Raw genomic sequence first — 22,873 nt, 5'->3', positions numbered from 1 at the left:
CAATCACCAAAAAACTCCTGTGAACCGAGTGCTCTTGCCAATGAATTACACATTGTACTTCAAAAAAAAATCAGTTAAGTGTTCAATTTAAGGTGGGTGGCGTCAATGTGGAGAGCAGTCAGTGCAGTGTGGCAAACATACCCTGCTTTGGCAAAACACTTCAAGGCGGCCTCACAAGACTGCTTGAGAGTCAGAAGCGAATGTCTTAAATTTCAGGGACTACACTCAAAGCTGTGTTCTGTAAATTTTATCAGAAACCTTTCTTTAATGCTGGATGTGCTGACAGAACTGAAGAACTTGTCTGAGATGCTACAAGAACGAGACATGACCATAAAAAGCAGACAACCTAATGAAAATATACATCAAAAGAATCGAAAGTCTAAAAACAGACCCAGGAGTCCACTCTGAACAAGCTCAGAAGGCTGAACAATCCATGATGTTCAAAAACAGGAAACTGTATGGTGCTGGAAAAAGCCCCAGAATCAACTCGTCTCAATTCATTCAAACAGTCATCGACAACATGAGGACAAAACTATTCACAACTGCCTCAAACAAAGCCGATCAAAGCACACGCGAAGAAAGGGTTTCTGATTATAAGAACTTAATTAACAATTTATTGGTTTTTGAATCCTGAAAAATGACAAGAGAATCCAGAGAATCCCCACTTTGGAGAAAAGGAAATAAGAGCATTGGCTGATCAACTGACAATCAACCAACCAACTGGAAACACACTTGGGATTTCAAGGCTTCTGGAGGAAAAAAACGTTCCTGGAAAACTTAAAAAAAAAAAGTCGTCCTTGCAGTGGACACCCTTGCTGCAAGCAACGCTGACTGCGAAAGGGGATTCAGTGCAATGAACAACATCATTACAGTGAAACAGATCGCACTTATAACTCGTCATATAGCTGTCTTGCTATTCATTTCATGTGTGGGACCTCCTAATACTCAGTAGAATCCCATGCCATATGTGAAATTGTTGTGGGACCTCCTAATACTCAGTAGAATCCCATGCCATATGTGAAATTGTGGCTTGGAAAGGGCCGACGTGCAGCACATTCATCTCAAGGCATGGCACGACAAGAGGGAGAGCAGCAAGATCAACTGTATGGGCCAATGTGGGAGTTTCTATAAGGTTGCTCCAGTCTCCCCTGGATGCCCCTGCTCACACCTTCCACGCGTGAGGACCGAGCCACTGGAGGGGCGCTGGGGCGGCTTTGTTGTGGATTTCTCTTGAAGCTGCAGCCCCAACCCACCACCCCTCATCACTGTGTTTGTTGCTGCCGCCCCCGGACCTCTGTCCCCTCCCGGGTGGCTCCTGTGCGCGGCTCCCTCCCGCAGCCTGGCAAAGCAGCAACTGCTGAGGCTGGAAGTTTTCTTGGCAGCACTAGGCTTCTCCGCCAGCCAATCCCGCTCCTCCCCACTGCAAGCTGAAGAAGAGCTGCGGCTGCTCCTGAGTGCGAGGCGGGGGTGAAGGGCCAAACTTAGCCACCTTCTGCAGCCTGGCTGGAGGAGGAGGGAGCCACCGGCCGGAGTCCTGGCATGCTGGAACAAAGTCACCATGCCCTCCTTGTCCTCCCCCGTGGGCAGGGCTGGGGGCGCGGTGCCGGATTACTGGATCGATGGCTCCAACGAATGGCTGCTGCTGTCCCATTGCTTTGAGCTGGAATCAGAGCTGATAGCTGGGACGGTAAGGGATGGGCTGCTGCCCTGGGTGAGAGGGCATTTCCTGGGCATTATCCTGCAGCTAGTCCAGCTCTATCCTGCAGCTGCGGGGGGCAGTGGAGCTGGTGGCTTTGGCTCGTGGCCGTGGTCAGAAAGGACTGGGGCGGGGAGGACTGGTGCAGGATCCCACACTGTGCAACCCGTGTCAGAGCCTGCAGGGACTTTTCTCTGGAGTCTTGCACCTGCGGAGCTCGGTGGGCTTGGCTGAGGCTCCCTCCCCCTCCCTCTGCCTGCTGCATTTCCTTTGAGTCTGGTTTGCGTACCTAGATTCTCTCCCCCTTCCCCCTATGCTGTCTTCTTTCCATGGGGGCTCCCTTAAATTGGAAGAGAGGAGAGAAATGTAACAGTGAGTTCAGGCTTTTATTCCAATATTAAAAGTTTTATTCTAGAGACAGTATTGGTAGTTGTAGCTTTAATTTCTATATCAAAGTCATGCAAAGGGATGCATGAAGTTGTGTGTGTAGGAGTGGAGGTGGGTTGCAATACGACCGTACCGGTAAGAATCATACAAGAATCATGTAAGTTACTTTCACCCCTGCCTGGGAGCTACGCTGTTCAGGAGCTACAAATAGTATGTGAAGGGTGATGGGTCAGAAATGTAGTAGGGCTTCCAACCTCAGGTGGCCCACAGATTGAGGGGTGGAATGCTTGGCTTCTTGTGTAGTCAATGTGAGCAAATCCTACCCCAGACAAAAGGATTCTGTGAGCGGAAACTCAATGAACCTGTAAACCATATAAAGATCAGGCTGAGGGTGGGGGTGGGGAATACTGAGTTTATGAACAGTATAATGAGACTTTCTGAATGATTTGGAATAGATTTCAGTGTCAAGTTGAAAACAAAGTGTATTGGTTAACATGTCATATGATCAGTGGAATGATTGACGCACAAATTCCTATGGAAAAGGTAGCACATTTAAATCAGACTCTAGACAAGCAAAAAAAAATTTTTGAATTACCTCCATTTTCAGTGGAAGGAGGTATTTCATCAGAGATGACTCCATGAGTTAGATCCTCAGCTAGTGTAAGTGGTCATAGCTCGGTTGAAGTCCATGAATCTAGAACCATTTACACCAGCTGAGGATCTGGCCCTACATAAGTGTGTCAATGGCAAGCAAGGAGAGTTGCTGTTGAACTTACAGCATCTGAAAAGGCTTCATGTCATTTTGCCTGAATAGCAGAGCCAAGAGATTGGTGTTTTAGAGCTTTTCTGTCAAAACGATGGAAGAATATGGAAGAGCATGCATTAGGGTGGCTAAGCTGCCTTGAAAGAGTTTTTGGCCTACACTAGCAAACCATTAGTATAGGGATGTTTGGAGAACACATTTAGCCTATTACCACTGGCAGGTGCTGTGAACTGTGGAATAAAGGAATAAAACTCAAGCTGAGACTCAAGTGAAGGAGGAAACAAAAGGCCATATGAGCGATTCCTGTAAGTATTTTCCATACTGAAAAAATTAACAATTTTAAATAAAAAAAATATTTTTCACTTCTATAGGTGCCTTCCACCAAGAGATCTCAAAGCACTTTACAAACATTAGTTAATCCTCACAATAATCTTTTGAGATGGGTATTCTCAAGGGCCCCAAGTATTCCACAGCACAATAGGACCAAATTCCACACCCGCAGCTCCTAAATTCTGTGGCTGCAAACCCTAAAACCCATGGGCACATTCATGTATTCTCTTGCATGAAATATCCTCCTTTCCTATTCCTCCCCTGTCTCCACCTCCAGGAAAACAAACATAGCCATGACTCTCAGTTGAAAATGCTCCTTGACTTAAGAGCTGTTGATCTTTTTGAGATTCTCTTATGAACTATACAGAGGGCATGCACTGAACTCCAATTAACTCCTCCTTATGGAGGAAGCTACAGAGCAAGAGGAAACTACAGACAGGTCCCAGAAGGGCAGGGAGACAGAAAATAAAATGTTGGGCTATTGCAAAATGGGAATTCTGTGGCAAGAAAACAAAATGCCATGGTATTTTGAGAAAATTCCATATTACAACACAGCAACAGAATTGCAGGATATACTGGACCCCAAATGAGATCAATGAGACAGTTCACACCTCTCAGACTTTCTGCACACACAGGCAAATGATACTGCATCAGTTTGCACTGGGGTCACTTTTTAAACTTTTGTTTTTAAATGGAAGATCAGATTATGAAGCACAATTTTTCAGAAAGGGGGTGAATTATACAGTAAGCTCCATGGTTAAAGAACTGCAGAATACACTGGATCTGAGTAGTATTAGTCCCATTTTCAAATAAAAAAATAAGGGGGGGGGGACAGAAGGGCTAAATAACTTAACCCAAGATCACATCTGTGGCAGCAGGAAATCTGTGGGAATAGAACTCAGCTCTCTCACTCCTAGTTTTGGATGATCGCCATCGACCATATTCTGAGCTTTCTTTCATGTTGCTAACTCAGAATTTGTATTTGGCAAAACCTCCATTTTTCTCCTCACTTTTGAAGAGCATAAATATAAAACAGTCAGTTGGAATCTAGGAAGGAAGAGGGTGGTTTTATGGCATTCTGCTAAGTTCTATTAAAATGTACCGGCATTAAGGACTTTGTGTGGTTCAGGTACTCTGAAGTAAATCTATCAGACTAAAGTCTCTCCATCAAAAATAGTGGGTACAGTTACTTTGCAAGAGGTTGAGTGCCAGCAACTCCATGAGCTGATCTCTTGCAGTGATCAGAAACCAAAGCATTTTCTCCTCACTAACATAGATGTGATGTGCAAAAAAGCCTGGGAGATGAAACACCTTAGGAGGTATATGTGAACTTAAAAGGCAGCAGCACAGACATCGCTTAAATGTTTAATGCTGAAAGAGGAGTTGCAGCTAGGGGCAGTAATTCTTCATTTGTTTAGGATAATTTGTAGATGAACTATATTTACTTTCCTCCCCTCCTCCCCCAGCCCTTGTTTTAAGAGGATCAAATAGAACCTGGAAGTAAAATATCTATTTTATACAATCAAAAAAAAATCCCCACACGTCTGAATTAATAAATGAATTACCAGGAGAGGGTAAAAAAAAAAAAAAAAAGTCTGGTTAGTCTTCCTACCCCTCTCACACTGAAGACTATATTATACTACAATCAATGCCTACACTCTTTTGACATACAGAAGAACCTACTTAAAGAACTGCACACTTTGCACCTGGGAAAAAGCAGATTAAAAAAAATCCCCTGAGGGCTTCACAACAGCCTGGCTAATACTGCTATTGGTTATTATCTCCGTCCAAAACCTGCCTCATTTAAAAGTTTCTCATTAATTCACCGGCACTGACATTTTCTGCTCCCTCTTTGGTGTTGGTGTATCAACGGTGGTGTAGCCAACTCGTGAGGAACACTGAAATTATGACTGCGGGGCTGGCTGTGAGTTTAGTAAAGGGAGCTTTGTTCTCTCTCTTCCAGCCAGCCAAGTTTCCCCCGCTTTCCCTCCCTCCTTTTCAAAAACAACTGCTCAGACACCATCCATCCCCACACAAACCTTCCTCTTTTCCTCCCCTTAACCCCATCCTCACAACCTGGCAGAACAACATCCNAAGTCGTCCTTGCAGTGGACACCCTTGCTGCAAGCAACGCTGACTGCGAAAGGGGATTCAGTGCAATGAACAACATCATTACAGTGAAACAGATCGCACTTATAACTCATCATATAGCTGTCTTGCTATTCATTTCATGTGTGGGACCTCCTAATACTCAGTAGAATCCCATGCCATATGTGAAATTGTTGTGGGACCTCCTAATACTCAGTAGAATCCCATGCCATATGTGAAATTGTGGCTTGGAAAGGGCCGACGTGCAGCACATTCATCTCAAGGCATGGCACGACAAGAGGGAGAGCAGCAAGATCAACTGTATGGGCCAATGTGGGAGTTTCTATAAGGTTGCTCCAGTCTCCCCTGGATGCCCCTGCTCACACCTTCCACGCGTGAGGACCGAGCCACTGGAGGGGCGCTGGGGCGGCTTTGTTGTGGATTTCTCTTGAAGCTGCAGCCCCAACCCACCACCCCTCATCACTGTGTTTGTTGCTGCCGCCCCCGGACCTCTGTCCCCTCCCGGGTGGCTCCTGTGCGCGGCTCCCTCCCGCAGCCTGGCAAAGCAGCAACTGCTGAGGCTGGAAGTTTTCTTGGCAGCACTAGGCTTCTCCGCCAGCCAATCCCGCTCCTCCCCACTGCAAGCTGAAGAAGAGCTGCGGCTGCTCCTGAGTGCGAGGCGGGGGTGAAGGGCCGAACTTAGCCACCTTCTGCAGCCTGGCTGGAGGAGGAAGGAGCCACCGGCCGGAGTCCTGGCATGCTGGAACAAAGTCACCATGCCCTCCTTGTCCTCCCCCGTGGGCAGGGCTGGGGGCGCGGTGCCGGATTACTGGATCGATGGCTCCAACGAATGGCTGCTGCTGTCCCATTGCTTTGAGCTGGAATCAGAGCTGATAGCTGGGACGGTAAGGGATGGGCTGCTGCCCTGGGTGAGAGGGCATTTCCTGGGCATTATCCTGCAGCTAGTCCAGCTCTATCCTGCAGCTGCGGGGGGCAGTGGAGCTGGTGGCTTTGGCTCGTGGCCGTGGTCAGAAAGGACTGGGGCGGGGAGGACTGGTGCAGGATCCCACACTGTGCAACCTGTGTCAGAGCCTGCAGGGACTTTTCTCTGGAGTCTTGCACCTGCGGAGCTCGGTGGGCTTGGCTGAGGCTCCCTCCCCCTCCCTCTGCCTGCTGCATTTCCTTTGAGTCTGGTTTGCGTACCTAGATTCTCTCCCCCTTCCCCCTATGCTGTCTTCTTTCCATGGGGGCTCCCTTAAATTGGAAGAGAGGAGAGAAATGTAACAGTGAGTTCAGGCTTTTATTCCAATATTAAAAGTTTTATTCTAGAGACAGTATTGGTAGTTGTAGCTTTAATTTCTATATCAAAGTCATGCAAAGGGATGCATGAAGTTAAGTGTGTAGGAGTGGAGGTGGGTTGCAATACGACCGTACCGGTAAGAATCATACAAGAATCATGTAAGTTACTTTCACCCCTGCCTGGGAGCTACGCTGTTCAGGAGCTACAAATAGTATGTGAAGGGTGATGGGTCAGAAATGTAGTAGGGCTTCCAACCTCAGGTGGCCCACAGATTGAGGGGTGGAATGCTTGGCTTCTTGTGTAGTCAATGTGAGCAAATCCTACCCCAGACAAAAGGATTCTGTGAGCGGAAACTCAATGAACCTGTAAACCATATAAAGATCAGGCTGAGGGTGGGGGTGGGGAATACTGAGTTTATGAACAGTATAATGAGACTTTCTGAATGATTTGGAATAGATTTCAGTGTCAAGTTGAAAACAAAGTGTATTGGTTAACATGTCATATGATCAGTGGAATGATTGACGCACAAATTCCTATGGAAAAGGTAGCACATTTAAATCAGACTCTAGACAAGCAAAAAAAATGTTTTGAATTACCTCCATCTTCAGTGGAAGGAGGCATTTCATCAGAGATGACTCCATGAGTTAGATCCTCCGCTAGTGTAAGTGGTCATAGCTTGGTTGAAGTCCATGAATCTAGAACCATTTACACCAGCTGAGGATCTGGCCCTACATAAGTGTGTCAATGGCAAGCAAGGAGAGTTGCTGTTGAACTTACAGCATCTGAAAAGGCTTCATGTCATTTTGCCTGAATAGCAGAGCCAAGAGATTGGTGTTTTAGAGCTTTTCTGTCAAAACGATGGAAGAATATGGAAGAGCATGCATTAGGGTGGCTAAGCTGCCTTGAAAGAGTTTTTGGCCTACACTAGCAAACCATTAGTATAGGGATGTTTGGAGAACACATTTAGCCTATTACCACTGGCAGGTGCTGTGAACTGTGGAGTAAAGGAATAAGACTCAAGCTGAGACTCAAGTGAAGGAGGAAACAAAAGGCCATATGAGCGATTCCTGTAAGTATTTTCCATACTGAAAAAAATTAACAATTTTAAATAAAAAAAAATATTTTTCACTTCTATAGATGCCTTCCACCAAGAGATCTCAAAGCACTTTACAAACATTAGTTAATCCTCACAATAATCTTTTGAGATGGGTATTCTCAAGGGCCCCAAGTATTCCACAGCACAATAGGACCAAATTCCACACCCGCAGCTCCTAAATTCTGTGGCTGCAAACCCTAAAACCCATGGGCACATTCATGTATTCTCTTGCATGAAATATCCTCCTTTCCTATTCCTCCCCTGTCTCCACCTCCAGGAAAACAAACATAGCCATGACTCTCAGTTGAAAATGCTCCTTGACTTAAGAGCTGTTGATCTTTTTGAGATTCTCTTATGAACTATACAGAGGGCATGCACTGAACTCCAATTAACTCCTCCTTATGGAGGAAGCTACAGAGCAAGAGGAAACTACAGACAGGTCCCAGAAGGGCAGGGAGACAGAAAATAAAATGTTGGGCTATTGCAAAATGGGAATTCTGTGGCAAGAAAACAAAATGCCATGGTATTTTGAGAAAATTCCATATTACAACACAGCAACAGAATTGCAGGATATACTGGACCCCAAATGAGATCAATGAGACAGTTCACACCTCTCAGACTTTCTGCACACACAGGCAAATGATACTGCATCAGTTTGCACTGGGGTCACTTTTTAAACTTTTGTTTTTAAATGGAAGATCAGATTATGAAGCACAATTTTTCAGAAAGGGGGTGAATTATACAGTAAGCTCCATGGTTAAAGAACTGCAGAATACACTGGATCTGAGTAGTATTAGTCCCATTTTCAAATAAAAAAATAAGGGGGGGGGGACAGAAGGGCTAAATAACTTAACCCAAGATCACATCTGTGGCAGCAGGAAATCTGTGGGAATAGAACTCAGCTCTCTCACTCCTAGTTTTGGATGATCGCCATCGACCATATTCTGAGCTTTCTTTCATGTTGCTAACTCAGAATTTGTATTTGGCAAAACCTCCATTTTTCTCCTCACTTTTGAAGAGCATAAATATAAAACAGTCAGTTGGAATCTAGGAAGGAAGAGGGTGGTTTTATGGCATTCTGCTAAGTTCTATTAAAATGTACCGGCATTAAGGACTTTGTGTGGTTCAGGTACTCTGAAGTAAATCTATCAGACTAAAGTCTCTCCATCAAAAATAGTGGGTACAGTTACTTTGCAAGAGGTTGAGTGCCAGCAACTCCATGAGCTGATCTCTTGCAGTGATCAGAAACCAAAGCATTTTCTCCTCACTAACATAGATGTGATGTGCAAAAAAGCCTGGGAGATGAAACACCTTAGGAGGTATATGTGAACTTAAAAGGCAGCAGCACAGACATCGCTTAAATGTTTAATGCTGAAAGAGGAGTTGCAGCTAGGGGCAGTAATTCTTCATTTGTTTAGGATAATTTGCAGATGAACTATATTTACTTTCCTCCCCTCCTCCCCCAGCCCTTGTTTTAAGAGGATCAAATAGAACCTGGAAGTAAAATATCTATTTTATACAATCAAAAAAAATCCCCACACGTCTGAATTAATAAATGACTTACCAGGAGAGGGTAAAAAAAAAAAAAAAAAAAAAAAGTCTGGTTAGTCTTCCTACCCCTCTCACACTGAAGACTATATTATACTACAATCAATGCCTACACTCTTTTGACATACAGAAGAACCTACTTAAAGAACTGCACACTTTGCACCTGGGAAAAAGCAGATTAAAAAAAATCCCCTGAGGGCTTCACAACAGCCTGGCTAATACTGCTATTGGTTATTATCTCCATCCAAAACCTGCCTCATTTAAAAGTTTCTCATTAATTCACCGGCACTGACATTTTCTGCTCCCTCTTTGGTGTTGGTGTATCAACGGTGGTGTAGCCAACTCGTGAGGAACACTGAAATTATGACTGCGGGGCTGGCTGTGAGTTTAGTAAAGGGAGCTTTGTTCTCTCTCTTCCAGCCAGCCAAGTTTCCCCCGCTTTCCCTCCCTCCTTTTCAAAAACAACTGCTCAGACACCATCCATCCCCACACAAACCTTCCTCTTTTCCTCCCCTTAACCCCATCCTCACAACCTGGCAGAACAACATCCAGAAGTAATTCTCTGGATGGGTGATTTTTAATCACTACCCTGACTGGCAGCACCAGGGATTAAACTATGGTCCATTCGAGCAGTAGCTTTTATACATGTTAACTCCCTGGGGTGCTGAGCTCTAAAAACTCTTTCTTCTGCTATGTCGGCTCTGTGTCTTGCAAAAACCTACTTGCTGAGAGTTGTGGTACACAGATTTTCCATCTATCTAGGGTTACAGAAATGGGATTAACTGCCATAGTGCATTTCAAAAAGCATTAGAGAGTCTTCCTCTCAGGATTTAGCAATAAGGTCTGGCTTCATCTTTTCTGGCTCATCAACATTTCTTTTCACTACTATTATTTAAAGGTTAAATTTGAATGTATACCAAAGAATAGTTTATGGAAAGCAAATACGTGTCACACCACTAGATCATCCCTGTTATGAATTCAGAAGTAGTCAGATGTGAATCCCTGCTGGAAGATCAGTTGATCAGGTCAGTATCTTAATCTAGCACAGCTTCCTGCTTGAGGACAGCATAAAAACAATATACCATCTGCTCTCGTTCTGCTAAGTGAAGATTCCCTTGCTTTGCTGATACCTTTAAAAAAGCGCTGCAAAATCACAAGTAAATTACTTTTACCATAATGCATTTCCTCCTTCTAAGTGATTTCTCCACAAACAACACAGAAAGCTTTGCTATTTATAATGCACACGCTGGTACATTCTGTCATCCATGGGAACTAAGGCATTTGCTGGTTGTTGGATTGGGTATTTTTTCTACATTGTAAAATCGGAATGAATTTTTGTGGCATATAAGAAGTAAGTGTTGATTGGATTTTGTAAGAGCAGAGTGTGCAGTGCAAGTTCTTTTCATGCAGTTCTGCCAATGCCCCTCAGTCTAGAGATGCAACAACCCTGTTATTCCAGTCCTCGGACTCTACTATGTATAGACCACTAACTGTGCTGAACTGCGTGGGGATGGCTGTTAACAAATGTCCATTAGGAGCTAAACTGAGACCATCAATCTTGTTTCAATTGCCACTTAAATCAGATTATAACCCAGGCCTTCAGAGGTGAAAGAAAGACTGGAAACTAAACACATAGCATCACTTATCTTCCATCTCTCAGGAGCCAACTGTTTTGAAACGTTCGGAAGAAGGAAAGGGAGTATTTTATTTTAACATACAATTGACCTAGGATTTTGTGATACGCTGGGTGCAGCTACACTTCAAGCTGGAAGCATTAAATCCAATTCGTGGAGACATACTCACACTGGATCGGACGAAGCGAGTGTGCTAAAAATAGAGTATAACTGGGGCGGTGTGAGTGGTGGAGAGGCTAAAGTGCCCCAAGTATGTGCGTAGGGTCTCAGATGGGTATGTACTCAGGGCAGCTAGCCCCTCCCATCACTCACACTGCTGCAGATACACTCTATTTTTAGCATGCTAGCTCAATCAGAGCATATAGTACCCTAATAAAAATGGGAAATGTGTTCCACGTGCCATTTATTTTACTGTCAATTATTTTGCCATATATAAATGCTACTGTTCATATAAGCATAGACAATGCCAAGACATATAGCTTTATGTTATGTGAATGCTTGTGGTTATGAAGGATGAAAGTTAAAGAAACGGACAGTTCCTGTAAACCAAAGTACATTGAATGGGATCCTGCAAGACGCTGAGCACTCATGTGCTTGACTTCAATGGGAGGTGGACTGGGCCGTCTGTATAGAAGCACGATGAGGCTCAAAGTAATCATGCCTTTTATAACAAATGTGCAGAACAACAAGGATTGACCAGGCTATCTTTATGTGATAAATATTTCCTTTGTTGGGGAAACCATACAATAATGGGCAGTTAGAAGAAAATTTACCATGAGAGAATGATTCTTGAACTGACTAAACCTATATTGAAAAATATTCAAAGTTGAGTGCCTAAGAGCTAGGCATCCAAATCCAGAGTCAAGAACCTAAATATCTGGTGTGATTATCAGATGCTCTTTGCCTCTGAAGATCCCACTGATGTAAAAACGAAGTTACTCAGGATTTGCACTAATGCAACAGAGAACAGCATTTGGCTGACAGTGTCCTGGTTCTACAGAAACATTCCTGGGTATCAAATGAATTCACACACTAACATTCTGAGCAGTGCAAATTATAGGTGCGAAGCTTAAAATCTCTAGATGCTGAGCTGGTGCCAATTTGACAGCAGCACTTGTGGCAAAAGAAAAACTCTTTCATGTTGTATTATGAATTGTCACAGAATGCCTATCTTATAAATCACAAACATTTCCATTTTTAGTTTGGAACAGATTAAGTGAAGTCACAGAAATACATTTTTCTGACTTATCTTGATCTAAATTTCCCCACTGTAACTTATCTGATTTTTACTTTAAAAAAAAAAATGACATCTGGACTGCCAGTGTCTGACTGCTTATAGTATGAGTCTAATTAAAACCAACACATTATAAAAATCCATAGACATTTTAGTGCATATAAATTACAACACCAANAAAACCAACACATTATAAAAATCCATAGACATTTTAGTGCATATAAATTACAACACCAAATATTTAACATGTAAAACAGCAGCTTATCCTCAATTACACCAGCATTACAACTAGTGCACATATTAGCACTACTGTTAATTGTTACTGACAGACACCCAGTCAAATAATTTAAGAATGTTATCTAGGATACAGAATGAAGCCATGATGTTACAGAAACTAATAGTTTTCTGGGGGCACAGGCGTTTTAACCAACATATTTCTGAGGCAAATCAATTTTTTGTGCTTGTCAGTACTGACAAGTGTCCCTGTAACTTCCCCTCTCTTTGTACCAGCAGCCTTGCCTCTGATGCCTGGTGCTTGGGAGGTTGAACTAAGGGGGAGAGCATTACTGTGTCCAATAACCATAGTAGCCTTCCTTTCTTAGGATTGTTGTTGTTGGCCAAACCCAGCATATCTAAGGAATGGTAGGATTGCTGGCAGGGTACTGCTCATAAGAGGTGGCTTCAGGATGATGCAGGTCTCTTCCTGCTCTGTCCCAGTCTTCTCCAAATGCAGGCTCTGCACCCAAGAATGAATCTCATTATTACCAATACTCACCAATCAAAAATCATAAGTCAGGGCTCCAAAAATCCCAAGTGGCTTAAAACTCAAGAGGAGATTGAAAAAAATAATATGTTTGGGGATCTTTTTACATGCCTTCTGGGTTTTGAACCTGTAAATTCAACTACCATGAAAGCTAGAGACTTATTTAAAACAATTTAAAAAGCAAAGCTCAGATTCTTACTTAACTATCTGATCTTGGGAGCGAGGGCTTTAAGGAAAAATGAGACTTGTGATAAAATTGCAAAAGCTGACAACTCTTAAGAGTCCCCCACCACGGGACTGGGCTGGGCCGAAGCAACTTTTCCCAGTGACCATGACTGCATGGCCTAAGCTACTACTGAAAGGAGTTTGGAGAGGCAATGACAGCCAGAGGATCAAACATGGAAGGAGATTAGCTGGGAGAATGAACTCTTGTACATTTCTTTGGGGCCAAAAACTGAAGCTGAGGACACTTCTCTTTGACACGAACACAGGTATTTTCAACTTGAACATACTGTAATAGATTGAAATTGATTGCAAGATTTGCAAGTGTTTTTTCGCCAGCTAAACTCGAAGTTAGCAGCATCTGTGGCAGTTTGGGGGATTCCCATAGGGGGAATGGTGGGTTGGTTTTCCAGTGCCACAGAGGCTAGCTGGGATGAAAGCCCTTTAGGTATCAACTCATCTTCCAGGCCAAAGACGATTGGATCCACAGAAATGGCTGAGCTCTCAATAGTGAGGTTTGGGATTTCCTCATTCAGTAGCCTGCAAAGGGCTACAGGCTTTGGAATTGCATAGGCTATGAACGCACTGTGTCTAAGTTTGCTGATGAAAGATGCAAGCTTTTGAGCTACACAGAGCTCTCCTTCAGGTCTAGGAAATGTACACAAAGTGTCACAGCTAAATACAAGGCAGAACAAAATTGTTTAGCCAAAAGTAGTTAACATATATTTCAAGGGACCATTCAGAATGAATTAGCCCACTAACACATCTCCAGTCATGGGGGGGGGGGGAGAGAAGACTGGGGGATGAGGGCGCTAAGTGAGTTACAGATTGTTATAAGCCGTAAGTCCAGTGTCTCAGCGAAGTTATGAATCTGAGCTCCCAGGACCATCTTTTGAAGGCAGCATGTCCATTTTTTGATGTCCAACTTGAGACATCTCAGAAGCCTGCTTACTGGAGGTCAGGTGTTCAACATTTTCTGAAAAATCAGGTCCTCTTAAGGTGTCCCTAGCTTGGGCACCCAAAAATCACTAGTAATGACTCTTGAAAATACAGGCTGTTCACTCCAAACATTATCTTACTTTGTTTAAGTTGCAGTTACTCAGCCAAGAATCTGCCGTTTGTATCCATCCTCGCTGGCTCTGACCATTTGCAAAAGCTCAATAGTCCACAATTTCCTTCCTGAACCTAGGGGGTGTTTTTCTTTCATCTCTAATGTTCTCAGCTGAATAATCAGAGTATGATGCATGTATTTCTTCTAAATGGTAGTCTTAATGCTTTGAAATCTGATCTTTCTTCTCATCAGAGTTATGTGATAGGACCCATATTTTCCTTCTGCATAATTTCATTTAAATACAACAACAACAACAACAAAACTTAAATGGAACATAAAAATGACTACATCACTGTAGATAGCTCTGTATTGCCAGCCATTCTTTACAGTCTCTACCCTGCATGGCTTATTACACAGGAAATATTTCCAATTTTCTTGTGGCTGAGCCCTGTACAACCCATTTTACTAGCACAAACCATTCCTTCGTGGATTATAACATCATTTATTTCCCGATTGAAGAACACCAAGTTGCTAAACAGATTTTTGTATTTCTCTGGATTATTGGCATTGAATCATTTCAATCAAGCAGTCAGATGAAATTATGGCTCAGATGAAATATAAGGTAATTCTCTAAATATTCATCTTTCAGTGGGTGCTGTGAATGCAGTGAAAGCACAAGGCGAAGTTTTGGGCGTTACAAAGAAAACAGCATTCAAGCATAACATCACTGAAAGATATAGCTGTTAAAATCCACAACCAAGGGCAACAAAAATTTGCCATGGCTTTAAAATTCATAGACTTGGCACTCCCTTTGTAAGAACATGGGGAAAAGTTCACGGATTTCATAGCTTCACTAATTCTAAGAAACAGGTGTGCCTTTATGTCCTCTGAACATTACTACAGAAAGGATCCTTCTAGGTTTGCAGAAATGAAGAAAAATAAAATGTAGATATGATATTTACAATATGTGTGACCAATGAATGCTCCACCTTTTAAGCACATTAATCCATTTACTCACAAGTTATTTGGTACCTTTGGTAGAACTGCATTTTAACAGTGAAAAGCGGTCTGCTTATAGCAGTCTTTTGCAGTTCTGCTCGGTGGTAACTTTGGAGTGAAGGAACTGAGCTCTATTTTAAACAGATGTCTGGAAAGAGGTGGAATGAAGTCTCTATAGCTAAGCCCCAATGGGCTTTAGTAACAAAACCCTAGGAGAAAGTTAAAAAGATTAGCATTATAAAACTTCTTAGGTTGTGTCTACACTAGAGACCTTAGAGCAGCACAGCCGTATCAATGCAGATGCACCACTGTAAGATCTCTTGTGTAACCACCTTATACTGATGATAGAGAGCTTGCCTGTCAACATAATTAAGCCACCTCCAACGAGCGGTGATAGCTATGTCGGTGGTAGGGTTGCCAACATTCTATTTGCAGAAAACCGAACACCTGCCCCGCCCCTTCTCCAAGGTCCTGCCACTGCCCTGCCCCTTCTCTGAGGCCCCGCCCCCATTCACTCCATCCCCCCTCCCTCAGTTGCTTGCTCTCCCCCACCCTTGCTCACTCACTCATTTTCACCAGGCTGGGGCAGGCGGTTGGGGTGTGAGAGAGGGTGAGTGCTCCGGCTGGGCGTGCGGTCTCTGGGGGGGGGGGGCTGGAGATGAAGGGTTTGGGGTGTAGGAGGGGGCTCTGGGCTAGGGGGGTTGGGGCCAAGGGGTTTGGAGTGTGGGAGGGGGATCCAGGCTAGGGCAGGGGTTGGGGTGTGGGCTCTGGGCTGGGGGTGTGGGCTCCAGAGTGGGGCCAGAAATGAGGGGTTTAGGGTGCGGGAGGGCGCTCCAGGCTGGTGTAGGGAGTTGGGGGGGGGGAAGAGCTCTCCGTCTGGGGGTACTGGCTCTGGGGTGGGGCCAGAAATGAGGGGTTTGGGGTGCAGGAGGGGGCTCCAAGTTGGGGGTTGGGGCCAAGGGGTTCGGAGTGTGGGAGGGGGCTCCAGGCAGGGGGTTGGGGTATGGGAGGAGGTATGGGCTCTGGGCTGGGGCCTCTGAGGTGGAGCTCGGGATGAGAGGTTTGGGGTGCAGGAGGGGCCTTCAGGCTGGGGCAAGGGGTTGGGATGCAGGAGGGGGTGAGAGTTCCGTCTGGGGGGGAAAGGCTCTGGGGTGGGGCCAGGGATGAGGGTTTGGGGTGCAGGATGAGGCTCCGGGCTGGGGCAAGAGGTTGGGGCACGGGAGGGGGAAGAGGGCTCCAAGCAGCACTTATCTCAGGCAGCTCCCAGGAAGCTGCCAGCATTTGCCTCTGTCTCCTAGGTGTAGGCATGGCCAGGTGGCTCTGAGCACTGCCCCTGCCTGCGGGCACTACCCCCGCAGCTCCCATTGGCCACGGTTCCCGACCAATGGGAGCTGTGGAGGCTGCGCTGGGGGGGAGGGAGCAGCGGGCAGAGCCCTCCTAGCCACCCCTAAGCCTAGGGGCCAGAGGGAGATGCTGGCAGCTTTCTGGGACTTTTAATGGCTCAGTTGAAAACCAGACACCTGGCAACCCTAGTCGGTGGAAGAAGCTCTCCCGCCAACATTACCACTTATGCCGGCCAAATTTATGTCGCTAAGGGGTGTGTTTCACACCCCAGAGCAACGTAAATGTAAACAAGGCCCTAGCAACAGCACTTCTCTATCAGTCCTCTCAATCTCTTCTCTCATCAGCTCAATCTGTCCTTCAGTATTTTTTTATTTTACCAGAAACACTTTAAGCTTTCTCCCTTCTATGCTGCCTTAAACCATCCTCTTTCCTCTACCTTCTATTTCTCTGAACAACTTTATGGACACCCAGGAGCGAACCCATCCCCATGCAATACTGAACCCCCTACTCAAACTCCTCATCCTTTCAGCTTCCATGTGGTGTTAGGAATTTTCTTCTCATTCTCTGCAAAGTGCCAGTCAGATGGACTGCTGTGTAATAGGAGTTGAGGGTGAAAGCTCACGCAGAGCTTGGTCAGAGACCTACAGTAGTGCGACAACCTAGGGAAAAAGCCACCAGAGCATTTTTCTGGACTCATTAAACTTGTTATTCAGTAAAGGCTACAAATAATAAATGACCCACAGAGACATAGCTATATCAATTCATATGAGGGTGGTTGAGTGAACAAATAAAAATTATAATAATACTAAATACATTTCATTTACTAGGATCCTCATTCTCATAACATTCCATGCTCTTCACAAACCAGCAGAAACATGATCAAACGCTAATATCTATGGAGGTAAAATTAAAAACCATAGCTATGCCAAAATCTCTGTGGAGAAATAAGTTTTTCACCAGGGGCCAAACACATGGCTAACAAAGCACATTCCACAATCGCAGGACCATAGAGGCAAAAAAAAAAAAAAAAATGAACACCACCCCTTCTACGTCTGCATGTCCCCAGCTCCAAGGAATAAGAATTCCTTACTCTTCAACAAAAGAGGGTCCCAGAACCTCAGTAAGGTTCTCATGCATGGATAATGGAAGCTTGTGTAAAGAACTAAGAAAGGAAATTCAAAATCCAAGATAGCATTTTGCCTCTTACTTTATCCCAGTGGTTCTCAAACTTTTGTACTGGTGACCCTTTTCACATAGCAAGCCTCTGAGTGTGACCCCTCTTACGAATTAAAAATACTTTTAAATATATTTAACACATTATAAATGCAGGAGGCAAAGCGGGGTTTAGGGTGGAGGCTGACAGCTTGTGACCCCCGCCCCCATGTAATAACCTCACGACCGTCTGAGGGGTCCCGATCCCCAGTTTGAGAACCCCTGCTTTATTGTTTGAGGCTGAGTATTACAGCATATGTGGTCAGAGTCATCCCTGGTAGAATTCCACTCAAGCCATCACGATCTGATCCAAGACGACTGCAGTCATTCCACCTAAGCTTGATAGGTCAAAGTCTGTACTGATTTACACCAGTGTAAATCCAGAGTACTTCCAATGAAGTTAAAACAGTTACAGTGATTGATGCTAGTGTAATTAAGAGTGGAGATCTGGCCCATTAGTGGGCAGTTGACACAATAGGTAGCAAGGGAGGTCTATCAATAGACAGATATACAGACAGACAAAGATAATTTATGCATATCTACATAGACACACTTATGGACTTTTAAAAATATGCAAGGGGTCAAAGTGTATCCCTGGTGTAACTCCAAAGTGTGGCCCAAAGTATTTTAAAAGTTGCATTATTATTATAAATCAGATATACTCTAGTAGTTCCATTGTGTAAATAAATACTGACTGCTTAAAAAATTTGAACCCATTTTTATACTTAAATTAAGAGAAAAATATTAATCTGAGAGACATATCAAGTCTAAGACTAGCATGAACTTTTACAATCTTCTGAAAAATACACAAACCCATAAAAAATTGTTCCATACTAGAACAATTCAAATTCCACTTTAACTGTAGGAGAGAAGTAAGCAGGTGCTGGAAAACAGTAATGAATATCCCTGTACTGGAACAGTCTTCTCAGGTGGCAGAAATTACGAAAATATTATTCATTATTTACATTAAATTTTCTCTCTCTTTCTAGGTTAAAATCACATTTCAAAAGATGGTAAGCTGGTGTGATGCAATACAGCCCTGTTTTCACACCCTACACATTATTGTAATAATCTTTGTACAAAGTATGCCTTTTAAGGTATCATATGAAAACTCAATTTGCTGACCAGTACGGTCCTGAAAAAAAAAATGTGATGACATTGTATATGAAGTTATAAGATTTCCCTGTACAGAACTATAAGTAGGCATTTTAGCACCTAGGGCGAGCAAGCATTTTTGCGCACCCTAGTGTTTTTTCATTATTTTTCCACCCCCGCAGCTTTGCGCCCTGGGCTCGCACTGGTTATGGCCCTGCTCCTATATGATGTTACTAACATATGTTCCAACCTCACAGTCACGCACAGGCAGAAGTCATGAAATAGGTGTGTCCTAAACAAAGGAATGTGTGCTTGTCTTAATTTACATTTAAGCAGTAAACAGAGTCACCAAGCAGGAAGGGGGAAAAAAAACAAAGAATGCACAAACAATGGGGAAAAAAACAGCAGAGAACATCCTTTCACATAGACTCTTTGTCTTCTGGTTCTCAGATGGAAATGTTTTTCAATAGGAGGCTGAAAGACTGAAACTATAAAAGAACAGGCAAATACCCAAGAACCTTTCTCTCTTTCCTTGCCCATTGCATTCTCTGTGCCTGAGAAGACAAAGGAAATAGCTGTTGGACTCTGGGCTGGGGGAGGGGGTTCCTGACCTGAAGAGTTTGGTCAGCATGTGATGAGAAATTTTGCTTGAATTTAATAGTTTGTTCAGTTAGTAAATTTAATAGTTTGCTCAGTAGTAAATGTTTTATCTTAATTTTTCTTGTAACCATTTCTGACTTTTATGCCTCATTACTTGTACTCACTTAAAATCTCTCTCTGTAGTTAATAAACTTGTTTTATTGTTTTATCTAATCCAGTGTGTTTAAATTTAAGTGTCTGGGTAACTCCATTTGGGGTAACAATGTTCGTATAATATTTCCTTAAAGGAACAGTGGACTTAATATATTTGTACTGTCCAGAAGAGGGCTGGGCTATACAGGGAATATGTTTCTGGGGTAAGATCTGGAACTGTGGGTGTGTCAAGGTCATCCTGCAGTATAACCAAGGCTGGTGAGATCCAGGGTGTAATTGGCAGCCTGCAGTTACACACAGACATTCAGGGTGCGGTTTGTATGCACCCAAGATTGCAGTGCTGAGGTGACATAGCCTCTCACTAATCTGGATTGTGTCCCAGTATGTCACAACTGGGACCTAAGATCTGAAGGCCAATTAATCGCATATGTTCGTTTCTCAATACCATGCATTTTTCAGCTGAGGTTAATTGAAACCTTTTTGTATGGCATCATCAAAACAAACTCTATAATTCATTTGTGCAGATCAAAGTTCTGATCATTCCCAAAGATCTACTCCTATGGGCTTTTAACTGTACTACAAAAGAGAGAAAAACCTTTGCTGACACCGCATCAAATCACTAAATAAGGTATTTTAAACACTGAGGTTCCCAATGGAGACCAATTTAAATTTTCTTTACAAGCTCTTTCTGACATCTTCCATTGTCCTCCTTTCAAGGAGGATGGCTGAAAGCTTCAAGTCAATATGAGATTAGAACATTAGTGGCATCTAAAATATAACTGAGCAAGTATCTCCACAGGGTAATCCTATTTGAAAATCTGTATAGGTATACCACTGACAACAACTTTGGTTAAGTATTTTCACATCTGATATTAAAAAAAAAAAAATCATCATCTATCTAGGTATTTATCTGGCCCTCAGCACCAACATTCAAGCACCACCAAGTCATTAATGGATTTTATTCTCACAACGTCCTGGTGAAGCAGGGAAGGATTATCCTAATTTTACAGATTGGGGAATTGAAACAAAGGGTAGTTTAAATGATTTGCCCTAGGTCACACATGGTAAGTCTTCACTGCAAAGTGACTGGCATCTGGGTCTGAGCATCCAGATTAGCCTACCTTGGATATGAGCAATCACGCTACCAGTGCTAAAGTAGTCTGAAGAAAGTGTGTGTGTGGGCGAGGAGGAACACACGAGGGAGAAGGGGTCTCTCAGTCTGGGAGAAGCAGCTTTGGTAAAACAGTGCTTAAAGTGCACCTCTCAGTGATCCAGCTCATTTTTATTTTATTTTATTTTGTCAGATCTTGCACCGCCCTAGACACATTTTAAATACTGCACACTGCAAAGACCGAACCAGAGTTGCTGTATCTTGATGCTATGCCTCTCCCCCCACCACATGCATCACTAGGATTTCTGGGGACACATTCCACAGTTCTTTGTGCTGCAGTAAGCTGAGCCATGCTACGTTGCTTTCCCAGTGAATTGTGGGAGAACTTGTCTGTGCTTCTGGGCATAAGGGGGCAATCGTAGGAAGGCACTGGAGGATTCTCAGCACTTAAGCGATATAGCCTGCATCCTCACTGCAAAGGTTACCAGCCCATGTGAAAGCGGAACTTGGCCTCCAACCTATATCCTCAGTTAGGCCAACAAGCCTGGATTGAAAGCACCACCAGACACAACTAACAGATTTTTGTGTGTGGACAGGAAGGAGGAACAACACCAAGTGCCCAGGGTAAGTCTGCAGTGAACACATACCCAGAGAGAGCATGGAAGTTGTAACAGAGCCAGGGACTGAACCCATTCTCCTGCATCCCAGTCCAGTACTTTAACAAGTAGACTTCCTGCCTCAATACTGTTAAATGTAAGACATAAGAATAAACCTGCACAATATTTAAAATTAATTGCTACAGCTGTGCATCATATTTTAACATAAACACTTTAAAAACGGGGCCAAATTTTACCAGAGCAATATGTCTAAAGAATCTTTTAAGTCTTTGAGATCAAAAGTGCTATATGAATGTGAATGCACTATTAATATTCTATTTTTGCACATGTCTAGGCTTTTATATCACACCCATCATTGTGGTATCTGTAGCCCCTAGCTGGTGTTTCATCTATAGAAGTACCTCTTCTGCAGCTTTGTCTTCACTGCTTATAAGGTGTGTTTAATAAATATTATAGCAAAATATTAAATGTAAAAGTCAAAATGAAATGATTTGACATAATTAAAATTAATGTGAAATCCACATTGTTTCAATGATTCTGGATAAAAAATGTTTGGAAGTTCCATTCCATGGGAAATTTCAACATTGCAGCTTTTCATCATTCCAATTCAGGACATCATCATCATGGAGATTTCAGAATTTCCTGCTAAATGAAAAGCAACAGAGGGTCCTGTGGCACCTTTGAGACTAACAGAAGTACTGGGAGCATAAGCTTTCGTGGGTAAGAACCTCACTTCTTCAGATGCAAGATCTTGCATCTGAAGAAGTGAGGTTCTTACCCACGAAAGCTTATGCTCCCAGTACTTCTGTTAGTCTCAAAGGTGCCATAGGACCCTCTGTTGCTTTTTACAGACTCAGACTAACACGGCTACCCCTCTGCTGCTAAATGAAAATTCTGGTTTCCAACCAGCTCTACAGGAACAGAACTACTCAATTTTACTTTGTAGCCTTTGTAGTGTTGAACATGAATGGTTTACTTTTTTAAACAGAACTAGAGGTTCCGTGAAGGAACTTTATAAATTTACACTAAAGGGTTAGGAATGTTCCACTGAGCAGTGATACACCTGGCTGAATATCCCCAGGGGATATATATCCCAGCACTGTGACTCTTTTGTACCAGCTAGGCATGGGCAAAGTGGCCAGCAAGGGGCTGCATGACCTTCCCTAGCACTGAGCAGCCCCCCTCCCCCAACCCTGCCTTTGCAGGATCCACAGACACTCTAGGACAGGGAGCATTTCGGGACAACATGGAACAGCCAGCGATGGATTGGAAGACGGAGATGATATGGCCCGGATGGATCTGCATGCCAATAATTAACTCCTATTGCAAGCACCATAGTGGCCATACAGCAAGTGGCCCAAGTTATGGCTGCCAGCTGTGGAGGGATGAATCTAGCCTAGAATGCTTTACACTGAGTACAGTATTGTAGCATTGGGGGTATCCAAAGGAATGAGGCAAGAGACCACAATGTCAAAAAATCCAAATCCAACAAACTTTAATGCATCTAGAGCCTTCAGACCCAACCATGTCTGCCGCCCTACAGCTGGTGACATGGGCCACCATGCACCAAAAGAGCACTTTGTTCCAATTTCTATTCTGTGAACTTCTCTCAAATCACATTCACCTGCAG

General features: G+C 43.6%; 1 protein-coding gene across 6 annotated transcripts in view; it reads right to left on the bottom strand.

Moving 5' to 3' along the window:
• The window catches only part of MID1 (midline 1), a 329,164-nt gene that overhangs the window by 160,550 nt on the left and 145,741 nt on the right, over window positions 1–22,873 (bottom strand). The window lies entirely within an intron of this gene.

The sequence above is a fragment of the Trachemys scripta genome, chromosome 1, assembly GCF_013100865.1.
Source record: "Trachemys scripta elegans isolate TJP31775 chromosome 1, CAS_Tse_1.0, whole genome shotgun sequence".
Taxonomy (NCBI): Eukaryota; Metazoa; Chordata; order Testudines; family Emydidae; genus Trachemys; species Trachemys scripta.
The sequence above is the reverse complement of the archived record's forward strand: the minus strand, read 5'-3'. Positions and strand labels throughout refer to the sequence as shown.